The sequence below is a fragment of the Dioscorea cayenensis genome, chromosome 10 (genome assembly GCF_009730915.1).
Source record: "Dioscorea cayenensis subsp. rotundata cultivar TDr96_F1 chromosome 10, TDr96_F1_v2_PseudoChromosome.rev07_lg8_w22 25.fasta, whole genome shotgun sequence".
Taxonomy (NCBI): Eukaryota; Viridiplantae; Streptophyta; class Magnoliopsida; order Dioscoreales; family Dioscoreaceae; genus Dioscorea; species Dioscorea cayenensis.
Window position 1 is genome coordinate 20,497,860 of NC_052480.1, and position 12,158 is coordinate 20,510,017.

The 12,158-nt window shown below is 35.0% G+C and overlaps 1 non-coding gene across 1 annotated transcript; it reads left to right on the plus strand.

Annotated features, from left to right (window-relative positions):
- Positions 1 to 10,036: 10,036 nt before the first annotated feature.
- LOC120271180 lies at positions 10,037 to 10,143 on the plus strand. Its single transcript, XR_005539802.1, has one exon. It is a non-coding gene; the product is annotated as a small nucleolar RNA R71 (small nucleolar RNA).
- Positions 10,144 to 12,158: the final 2,015 nt, after the last annotated feature.

Consider the following 12,158-nt stretch of genomic DNA (forward strand, 5'->3'; position numbering starts at 1 on the left):
AGACCAAGCTTCAAAACAAAATCCTATCCACCATGTCTTGAGGGACGTCTTCAGTGTAATATAGGATCTTTATTATGTTAGTCTGGCTGAGAAGCTCAATCTTGGCCTTGAGATCTCACCATCAACCTAGAGCCGCCGGTCTTGAATAAAGTCCAGCATTGGAAAGACCAAGTGGTGGTCCGAGTACAACGAGATAATGGGTTACCATTGGCATGCTGAGGAGAGGGTTTGCAATTTTATTTTTTATTTATATATATCACCTACCATTTTGAAAGGTCCTTTCCCTAAGAAAATTAACCTTTTCAACTGGTTAGCTTGGGACAACAAGATTTTAACGCTTGAGAACTTGGCTTTGCGTCGCTGCAACCTTCTTCATACCACCACTTGTGTTATGTGTCACGCGGGGATTGAAAATGTTGATCATCTCCTTTTGCATTGCCCCTTCGCGGCGCACATCTGGTATTACTTTGGACAGCTAATGGGAGGCTGTGACCCCCCAAGATCTCTCAAGGATCTTTGGGGTGACTGAGGACACAGGATTCCCAGACCCTCTATCCCCTTTTGGGATATGCTTGTTAGAGCTATCAATTGGAATATTTGGCTTGAAAGAAATGCACGCATTTTCAATTCCAATTGTCTCTCGTCTGATTCTATTATTGTTAAGATTGACCGTATGATTATATCATGGTATAATGCAGCTCCAGAAACCAAGAAGGCGAAGCTTGACGACCCTTTGGCTAAAATCAAGAGAAGTCTGGATTTCCTCGTTGCCAGAGATTCGGTTCCTGAAGTTCCTTTGCCGAGTCCCTCATCCCCGGGCGAGGAGTAGAGTCATTGTTCCCTTGCTTCCTTAAGGATCATTGATCCTTCTGTTATCTCTTTTTTTCTTTTGTCGAGGCTTGGTTCTATTTCCCACTCCTTGTGGATTTTCTGAGTCAACATGGCCTTTTGTTTCTTTCTGTATCTCTTTTTATTTCAATGAACGTGGTTTATCCACTTTTTCAAAATATATATATATATATATATATATATATATATATATATATTAGAGTTGTTATTTATTGTTCTCTCTGGCGGCTTCAATCTTTTGTATTTCCTCCGGCATTGGCAGTGTCACCTTCTTTGCGCTAACGATTGTTATCAATGTCTGGATACTTCTGGCGCCTTCAAGGATTGGTATTACTTTCTTGGTCAATCCTCTTTTTTTTTCTCCAGCAGTGGTCATCGTCGTCTCGTTCCTTCAGACACCTTGGAGGACTGGTCCCACCTTGCCGGTCCCCATCTTTTTCCAGCAACGACAGCGATAGTGGCAGGTAATGGCGACAACAGCAGCGGAAAAAGTGACAATGACAGTGGCAACGGCGATGACGGCGGCAACGGCAACGTCGGCAGGAAGCAGCGATGGCAGCAACAACGGCGGCGATGACAAGATTCTTAGCAAAGGCTGCAAAGGCAGCATCAATGATCTTTCTCCTCTCTTTTTTTTATATGTATATATGTATAGCAGAGAAAAATATCAGACCTCTTCTTTTTTCTTCCGATTTTCTCTTTCTGTTGCTCCTCCTTCTTCAGTCCTTTCTCACCGGTTTCTTCTTCTTTAATCTTCTCTCCGTCCTCCTTCTTCTTTCGCTTGTCTCCCTTCCGGCTTTTCCTTTGTTCGTTCCCCCCTCTTTTTGAAGACCTCCAACCCCGTCTTGACGCATGGGCGGTTGTATCGATGGTGGGGAACCACGACGAACACCCCACGTCCCACATTTAATTAATTAATTTTTTAATTAATTTTTTTATTTTATTATTATTATTTTTAATTTGAATTTAATTTTTTTCTTTAAAATTTAATTTTTTTTATTTTATTATTATTATTTTTTTAATTTAATTTAATTTTTTTTCTTTAATATTTAATTTTTTTATTTAATTTTTTTATTTTATTTTTTATTTTTATTTTTTTAATAATTTTTTAATGTTATTATTTTTTACATATATATATATATATTTTTTTAAAAAAATTTTTAATTTAATTTAATTTTATTATTATTATTTTAATTTAATTCTATTTGATTTTCTTATATATATTTTTATATGATTTTCTAAATTTGAATTGATACATATTATATATATTCGCCTCGTGATTTGTATTCATGATTGATTTTGGGATTTATATCACCTCGAGATTTGTGGCCTCGGCTGATCTTGGGATTTTGGATATTTTGAAGCACCTTGAGATCGGTACTCTTAGCTGATCCAGAGATTTGAATATTTAGATCGCCTCGAGATCGGTGTTATCGACTGATCTTGAGATTTGAGTATTTGAGACTGCCTCGAGATCTATGCTCTCGACTGGTCTTGAGATTTGAATATTTTGGATTGCCTCGAGATCGGTGCTCTCGGGTGATCTTGAGATTTGTGTATTTTAGACCGCTTCAAAATCTGTACTTTCGGCTGACCTTTAGATTTGTGTATTTTGAATATTTTGGATATTTTGGATCACCTCGAGATTGGTGCTCTCGGCTGATATGAGATTTGAGTATTTTAGACCGCCTCAAGATCGGTGCTCTTGGCTGGTCTTGAGATTTGTGTATTTTGGGTCACCTCGAGATCTGTGTTCTTGGTTGATCCTGAGATTTGAGTGTTTTAGACTGTCTCGATGTCGGTGCTCTCGACTGGCCCTAAGATTTGTGTATTTTGGATATTTTGGATCATCTCAAGATCGATGCTCTCGGCTGGTCCAGGGATTTGAGCATTTTAGACCGCCTCGAGATCTGTGCTCTTGGATTTGTGTATTTTGGATATTTTGGATCGCCTTGAGATCGATGCTCTCGGCTAATCCTGAGATTTGAGTATTTTAGACCGTCTTGAGGTCAGTGCTCTCAACTGGTCCTAAGATTTGGATATTTGGTAATTTTAAATGAGGATATGCATTTAATTTAATTTATTTAATTATTTATTTATTTATTATTATTATTATTATTATTATTATTATTATATGAACACTTACACCAAAAGAGTTTGGTTTAATAGAAAGTAAGAATAGTAATCCAACTTACTCCACTTCACAATTTTGTTATATAGAAATTAGATGCTTCAGCATTTTTCATTATTGTATGGGTTCTACTTTGACACAAATTTTCTTTTTTATAAATTTAAATTTCTTATACTTCATGAAAAATTTGAGAAAATACTAATGGGGTTTATTGGACAATACAAATGCTTATTTTATTTTCTAATAAGTTCTATAGAGTATTTAAAAAACAAACAATAATAATAATAACAATCTTAAGAAAATATTATTGTACATCGCACAATTTAAGTCATGTAGTATATAACTTGTAGTTTAGAGAATAATTTTAGTCATGTTACTTTAATTACCAAGTTGATTATAGAAACCTTTTGTGTGCGTGTGTGTGTAAAACCCAAGTGAAGTCAAAATTGTTTGGCTTTTTCTTCTTAAAACACCCAAAATAGTTAATGTTAGGTGTGTCTTAAATTTTATGAGTCTACCAGACCTAATTATATTATTTAAATTGATTTGAAATTGTTTCAGGCTTATTATTTTATTTTTGGACATATTAGGGTATAATTATGCAAATATGTTTAGAATTTTGGTGTAGAACTTATTATATACTTAAGAAAGAGTCAAGTTAGTAAGTGTACTAGTAATTTTATGAGTCCTTTCTTATACTCTACCATAAATTGCTCAATATGAAAAAATTAAATATAGTCTCTTTTGCATTTGGCATCTATACCCTAGCTAATCCCTGGGTAAAATTGAACAGCTTTAAAATTACCCAGAGATTAGCTAGGTAAAATAGTCATTGTTATTTGTCCATAGCTAATCCTGGGTAAAATTGAATAGCTTTAAAATTACCTAGGGATTAGCTACGTAAAATAGTGGTTGTTATTTGTCCGTAGTTAATCCATGGGTAAAATTGAACAACTTTAAAATTAGCCAGGGATTAGCTATGTAAAATAGTTGTTGTTATTTGTCCGTAGCTAATCCCCGGGTAAAATTGAATAGCTTTAAAATTACCAAGAGATTAGCTAGGTAAAATAGTTATTGTTATTTGTCTATAGCTAATCCTTGGGTATTTTTATTTCTTAGAATTTTTATTTAGCCAGAGATTAGCTTCTATAGGTAAAATTGTTGATGTTAAACATTACCCAGGGATTAGCTAAGGATGATAGCCATCATGTTTAGTTCAAAGCTAATCCCTAGGTAAATATAAATTAACTTGATTTTTTTAGAAGAGTATTAAATTGCTTGTTTTTTAGATTTGTTATTGAGTTTAAAAATCTTATTATTAATTGTTTTAAACTCAATAAAAATATTATGTGTATATATATAATTTTGTAGTCTGATTTTATTAAAAAAATTGCATCAAAAGAAAATAAATAAATAGATAAATGAACGTTTTTTTAATTAGCATTTAACAATAGAAAGGTCCCAACCATTGCTAGGAACAATGCATTTTTTCTTGTAAACTTGTTAACTTGGTACTGGTCTTAAGATCATCATGGTTTAACTGAAGAATATTAATTTTTAAATGCCTCCACTGACGTCTAGGTCCTCAGTCGGAATTTGTATCTTTTGAAGTCAATAAGATGTTTCAAAGATGATAAAGTATTTTTTTTATTTTGTTTACATGCCCTTTACATCTACTCATACGTCAGTTAGTTAAAATAATTTTTTAATAAGCATATATGATGCAATTGTTATAGTATATATATATATCGATTTGTATAATTGAATTAGCATATCAATTAAAATTTCATAGTCCGTCAATAATAACTAAAACTTTATTGTCATTTGAACCAACTTAACATGAACTCAGGCTCTAAACTCAACCCAACAGTGCAGATCTTACCATATTGATTACACAATCTTGACATAGTTAAATAGCCAAAAAAATAAAAAAAAAAAATTAATTTCTAGGGGTTGAGACTAATCTCAATTTAGAGAAGAAATTTCAAAATATGATATTTTAAAAGATAAAAATAAATTGATAGTAGATAGATCACAAACAATAAAAGTAAGAATTTCTTATGTCTAGATTAATGGTAAAATATTAAATAAAATAAAAACTTTCAAAATTTTGAATTTAGAGCTATGAAATTTCTGAGATATTTGTAAAACATAATTTTTACAATAAATATTTAGATTCAAAATACATTTAAAAGATTAATTTGACCAATCACTAAATTATTTAACTTTTCTCACTCTCTTCCAAACCCTCACCCTCTCCATCCCCACTCCACCTCCCTTCCTTCCTGGATAGACTCCTCCAATGCTGGATCACTCTGCACCATCAGCACTCTCGAAACCATCCCCACCCCTTCACCCAAACCCTAATCTCTGCCTTCTTCGCCGACATCCTCATCGGTGAGGTCACGCATGCTGAGGTCATCCAAGGCAGCGTCATGCTGGCATTAGGGGTCATGATCCAGCCGATCCTCGATCCTTTCCTCCTTGTTCAGCATCTCAGGCCTCAAAGCCTGACCCCGAGATCTATCCTGCACCTGAGCCTGATGCCATCACTTCGCACATTCTCTTTCTTAGTCACCTAGATTCGCAAGCAGCCCCAACGCTTAACCCCGAGGTCTATCCCCGCCCAACCACTAACACTCACACACACACACACACTCTCTCTCTCTCTCTTTCTCAACCCTAACTTTTCTTTCTCGTCGTCATCCTCGGCGCTCTTGTTTTTCTCATAAATCCTAGTGAAGTTGGCAGCCGTCGACTATTTTTGAGGCGGATCCAACTGCGGAGAATGCTCCGAAGGCTGAACGCTGGCAAGATCGTCAATCAAAGTTCATATTGTTGTTAAATGATCAGCATTAATAATCGGAAGTTGGACGAGCTTGATACCATCAAGACCAAGTGAGTTTGATGAGCTCGATATCTTTTAAAGAAGTTCTCGATCATTTTTCTTTCCCATTAAATCTGTCGAACTCTAGCTTCTTCTTAGCATTGTGATGTTTTGTGCTTTTTTTTGCTGATTGTTCTCCACTTGTTGGATCCAGTGACGAACAAGGGGCTAAACTCATCTAAGAAGTAATTGTAGTATTAGTTTCTCTAGTTTGAAGAAGCAATTAGGGTTTTGTTTGAGTTGATGGGAACTTACATATTTCTACAGGCTACTAGACTGTTATTGTACCATTTTTATTCTATACTTGTTTTTAGGGAAAAGTTTTGAACTTATTATAGAGAATTCCTTTGTCTTTGAGATCTATTTATTATCTTCTATCCATTGCTATTTTCCTCTTGTTGTTTTTAGTGTTCTAATTGTTCTTGTGCCTGGATATGATAGTGATTTAGGTTATGGTTATCAAAAGAAAAAACTCATTTAGGTTGTCATTTTGAATGCTTGGTTTTTACTATTCTTTAATTCTTTAATGAGGTAAATTTCTTATAACAGTGTTTCAAATTTAGTATTGAGATTGTGGCCTCTAGTTGGAGAAATTCTCTGCTTTCAAATCTGAACCCTAGGAGTGTGATCTCTCAAGAGGGATGAGAACTAGGGTTTTTGGAGCTCTAGTGTGGGGTCTTTGATCGGGTTAGCTTTGTCTTGTAATTTGGTGGGGTTTGATGCTTGTTGGATGAGATGGAGCTCTTGGTTCCATTTTGAGGTTTGAATTCTCATCAAGAGTTGATTTTTTTAAAAGTTTTTTTTTTTAGATTGTGGAGTGGTGAGATGCGGTGCTTGGTGGATTATGGTTGATTCTTTGGTCTCTGATTGTTCTGTCCTTTGGTTTTTGACTGTTTTGTGTTTTATGATCTTATTTATTGATTGAAACATATAATTTTTTATTTTTTCCCTAAGCTATTTCATGTTTGAGATCTAATGATTTATATAAATTGTTTTTTGTTGGAATTCATTTTTGCCCCCTTTGTAGTTTATTGCTTCTTCTTTTTATTTTATTTTTTGTTTTGGTTTTTAGGTGAATACTACAGTCTAATTATTTAATTGTTTTATATTTTTGTTTTACTTTGTATAACATTTAGTTTGAGGTCATAAGAAGTTGGGTAAATTCTCTTGTCTGTGCACTAGCTTTAGTGTGATCACTAGGGAAAAACTAATTTATTTTAGAATTTGATCCTAGTTTTGTGTTGTCTTTTATTTTTTATGATTAATTAGAACCAGTTGATTTAACTTGATTTAGCTTCTGCTTATAGCTTGTTTTCATTTTTGTTTATTTACTTTGACTTCGGGATACTTTTCCATCACTACTAATGGAAATGAATACTGTTTGATATTAATCTTGTTGTCAAATACTTGGTTTTATTTGGAGGCAAATCTTAATGTTTTTCTTAGCTTAATGATAAGTGTCTATATGTATGTATTTTATCATATGTATTTTATACACTTAGCATGTATTTCATTAAAATTGGTGCCCGTTTTGTGCTTAATCGTGTGTTATTTACTTTGTAGGGCACAGAGAAGCCATGGAGAACATGAGAACCCGATTAGGGAAAAAAAAGAAGAAAATTAGGTTTCGCAGTACTGTAGTACATGGAGTTTTTTCAGGACAGAGAGTTTTGCCTAACTCATGCGGCCTTCATACGGGGCATCATGAAGGCTGTATAGACCCCGGTATGTTGCGGAAATTGAGGGTATTTAAGGCTTCTTCTAGGGCAAATAAGAGGACTTCTTCTTGGCCTTTTGGGCCGCCGCCACCACACCTTCTTGAAGCCTTCTGGGCATCTTTTCGATAGTGATCCTTGTGGAAAATAAGCACACATCATCACCAAGAGAGAGAGGAGAATAGGAGGAGTCGAAGTGAAGATCTAAGCCATCATCGGAAACCATTTGAAGCTTCATCCATTCAAGGAGATCAAGATCATAGAGGGAGTTTTTTTTACTTCTTTATTATATTTTATTTTCGTGTATGTTGTATAAGTATCTCTCATTATGAGGGATTAACCTATTGTGGTGTTTGGATTTGGATGAAACCTAGAGTTCAACTTGTGTAAAAACCTTGGATGTGTCATTATTTAATTTGACGTTTGTTTAAGATTTAATCTATTATGCTTTGCATGTCTTGAGCTACAAATGGAGAAATCTGTAGTTCATTCTTGAATTGTATTTGTCGATGCAAGAGCGTGCCTGTACTAGGTCATACATAGATTGAAAGGGGATACTTGTGCCGACATGCTGAGAAATCGGGTGTTGGTAGCCCTCCATTGCTAGGTTTAAGACGAAGGATAGTAGGTTCACTCATATTAGAAATTTCATTGAGCTCATTGCAATCATAGGTGGGTTGACCCGGAAGAGATTCTGATCAACATTCGTATGGGATTAGGGGTTAGCTGCCAAGAGATTGGGGTTAACCTATTTAAAAGATCTCTAGGTCTTAACTACCATCATTACATCTTTAAACCATCCTAGTTTGGAACTTAATGGCAACCCTAGGGGGATTTTTTGTCTAAACACCTCCTTCTCATGCTTGATACTCCCTTGTTCATTTATTTATGTGTGTTAGTAACCCGGCCATAAATTAGTTAGTTTATTCATTATTTGTTCTTTTTAATCGTAATTATAGGCTAGAAAGTAGATGAAGAGTGAGTAATAATACTTCCTTGGCCCCATGGAATACATCCCCTGTGTCATATACGGAATATTACTTGACGACCCCGTACATTTGCGAGAAAGCAATCACTTAATTAGAGAAAGTATTTGTTCTATGACCAATGTTGTCTCCTGGATGAGTAATTCAAGTTGTGAATCATGGAATGAGTTTTGAAACACTATTAATGTTTTAATTATTCAAGGTGTCTCTTGGATTGTGGCCTCTAGTTTATATACACACACACCATCTTCTGTTGTGTTCTCATTTATTATAATAGGAATCTCGTAATCTTTTAGGTATTTGTCTTTCATTGTTTTGTCAAAAAAAGGATTATGAATGTTATTATTTGTTGCTTTTTTCATGCAAAGTAAAAAATGCTTTAGCCTGATTGAGTAAGTTCCCATGATATTATGCTTAGTATATGAACCTTTCCTTGGTGTCTCTAGGATTTTTATGTCCATAGATTCACAGAATTTTTTTATTAGACTGCCCTTGGTCATTAAGTTATTAAAGAATGATTGTAAAAGCTTTAGGCATCAATGAAATATAGGGAAATTATGCTTAATGTTTACAATTTTTTTTAGTTTTTAATTAGTACTAAATTCCTATTTTCAAATTTTATAATCCAAGGATTAACCAATTGAGATCTTGTTGCTTGATCAGGTCACTGACAACCCTCAACCTCATGACCACTTCTCAAAGTGATCGCCTTCACATATTCTCTCGGATTAGTTTCGGTGTTACTAGGCAAGCTTCCTTGAGGTCTCTCCCATAACGACCTCGCAATTTGCCCCACTTGATTCTCTAAATTGTGCAATGACGCGGTGTGGTTGCGAAGTGTAGCTTCGACCGACTGAAACCTTGTATCTGAAGATTGGATAAACTTGGTCAAAGCTTTCTCTAGATTGGTCATCCGGGTCTCCAAGCCTGAAACTCGATTTTCCATGTTCGGGGCTTGTTGTTGTTGTTGTTGGAAACCCGGTGGTGCCATGGCCTTTTGTTGCCCTTGACTATTCCATGAAAGATTCGTGTGGCTCCTCCAACCCGGATTGTAGGTATTGCTATATGGATTTCCTTGGTTTCTCATTGCATTACCCACAAAATCCACTTGTTCTACTGAGGATGCACCACCAATAAAAATCGAGCAATTAGATGAAGCATGTCCTCCCACACACCCAGTGCAACTAGTCAAGGTCGACACTCTAGGAGAAGTTAGAGTATCTAACTTCTTGCTCAATGACTCAACCTGGGCCGCCAATGAAGTAACTGCATCAATCTCATGAAGTCCGGCTACTTTTTTTTTGTCTCTTTGTTCCACTGATAACTTTTCATAGCCATTTCTTCAATGAGATGTCGGGCTTCTTCAGGGGTCTTGCTTTCTAAGGTACCTGCTGCTGCTGCATCAAGTAACTGCCTTTTTCTTGGGTTCAAACCATTGTAAAAAGTCTGAATGATCATCCACTTGGGGAAATCATGTTGAGGACATTTCCGCAGGAGCTCCTTGAACCTATCCCATGTCTCAAAAAGAGACTCCAATTCTGTTTGCACAAAAGATGATATTTCATTCCTAAACTTCGCAGATTTTCCGGGAGGAAAATATCGGGCAAGAAAAGTTTCTACGATCTCCTCCCATGTAGTGATTGATGCTCTTGGTAATGAATGTAGCCATTGCTTTGCTCTTCCTTTCAAGAAAAATGGGAAGGCTCTCAACTTGATAGCATCATCCGTAACACTATTAATCTTGAGCATGTCGCACACTTCCAAGAAGTTCTCAGTATGGTTGTTTGGATCCTCATCGGGCAAACCATTAAACTGTGCCTACTGCTGTAACATCTGGATGAAGCCTGGCTTGAGCTCAAAATTCTGAGCCGTGGTTGGTGGCCGCAAAATACTAGACTGCATGCCAAGAACTGCGGGTCTGGTATAATCTGATAGTGTCCTTTGCTGCTTATTCTGTTCTGCCATGTTATCAGACCCTTCACCTTATACCTCAGCTTGATTTGATTGTTCTTGTACAAGTTCTTTTTCCCTTCTACAAAGTGTTCATTTAAATTCAGAATCTCTTTCAACCAATGTCGAAAGGTTTCCTCAGGTTATAACCTGGAGCTGCAACCAAAGAAAGAAAAACAAATCAGAACGATGGAAGAATAAGAAAATGTGAAATAGAATAAATGGTGAATAGCTAAAATAGCAAAGTGCAAAGTGTTTCTAAAACACTTATTCCAGACAACAGTGCCAAAAACTTGACAATGCCCTTTGCGTGTGTACCGTAAGCGCACGGGTTTGTCGAAGTAATACTATCCTAATGAGTGGGTAGTCGTATCCACAGGGAATAGTGATAAAAAACAAAAGGATTATTATTTAACTAAAGTGAAGATGGATTGATATTGGTGTGAACAATATCAATATGAAAAGAAATAAAAAGAATTAGAAAGGGAGACGGTATAAAAAATGAAAGGAAAGGCAATCGATAGAAAGTGGGGCACCCGGTTTAGATGGGACTTCTACATCTGAAATGCAAGCTTTTGGAAAGTGGCTTCTGATATAGGTGATCGAATGGTTCCTTTAATGAAACACTTAGATTATGATGAAGGAAGTTGGATACAAATCAAGATAGATTGCATTCATAATGTTGTAAAGAAACTCTCTTGCCACCATTATGAATGCAATCTATCTTGATTTCCATCATCATTTTTCAGAGGTGAAATACCTTCAAGAAAGAGCAATAATTACACCATTCAATGAAAATGTCAATGAGCTTAATGAATATTTCCTTAGCCATATACCCGGTTTAGAAAAATCTTACTACAGTTTAGATAGTATTGCTATGGAATCCAAGTCTAATCCTGAGAATGAATTACTTTATTTAACATAAGTTCTAAATGGTCTTACATATCCAGGTATACCCAACCATGAACTAAAATTAAAAATAGGTTCCGTTATTATGCTCATGCGAGACATAAGCCAAACAAATGGACTTTGCATTGGAAGAAGGCTCATAGTAACACAACTTTCCTCTCATGTTATTGAGGCAAGAATAATTTCAAGTAGTAACTTAGGTCAAAAATATTTCATTCCAAGAATTATAATGAGTATCAAAGAACAAATTATCCCTTTTGTCAAGAATATAAAACAATTTCCAATCACGCTTTCTAATACAATGACTATAAACAAAAGTCAAGGGCAAACTCTTAATTAAGTGGGCCTTTACTTGCCAAGACTAGTGTTCACACATGACCAATTGTATGTTGCCTTATCCAGAGAGAAATAAAAAAGATGGATTAAATATTTTAATAGAGAACGACCAAGAATATTCAACTAATGAGGCAAAGAATGTAGTTTATCAAGAAATTTTCCAAAAAAAAATAAATAGGAATTAAAGATGACAAAACTATATATGATTTTATAGGTTTATTTTTATTTTTAATATTAAATTGTCATGTAAAGTATTTATCTCTAATTTCTGTATAATTTGTTCAAAACTTAGATTCATGACTTATGATTTACTTTCTACCTTATAAATTATTGTGAACATGACATTCCTCTAATATTTTCTTCTCAAATGGATAAAGTTTCATATAAAAGAATAA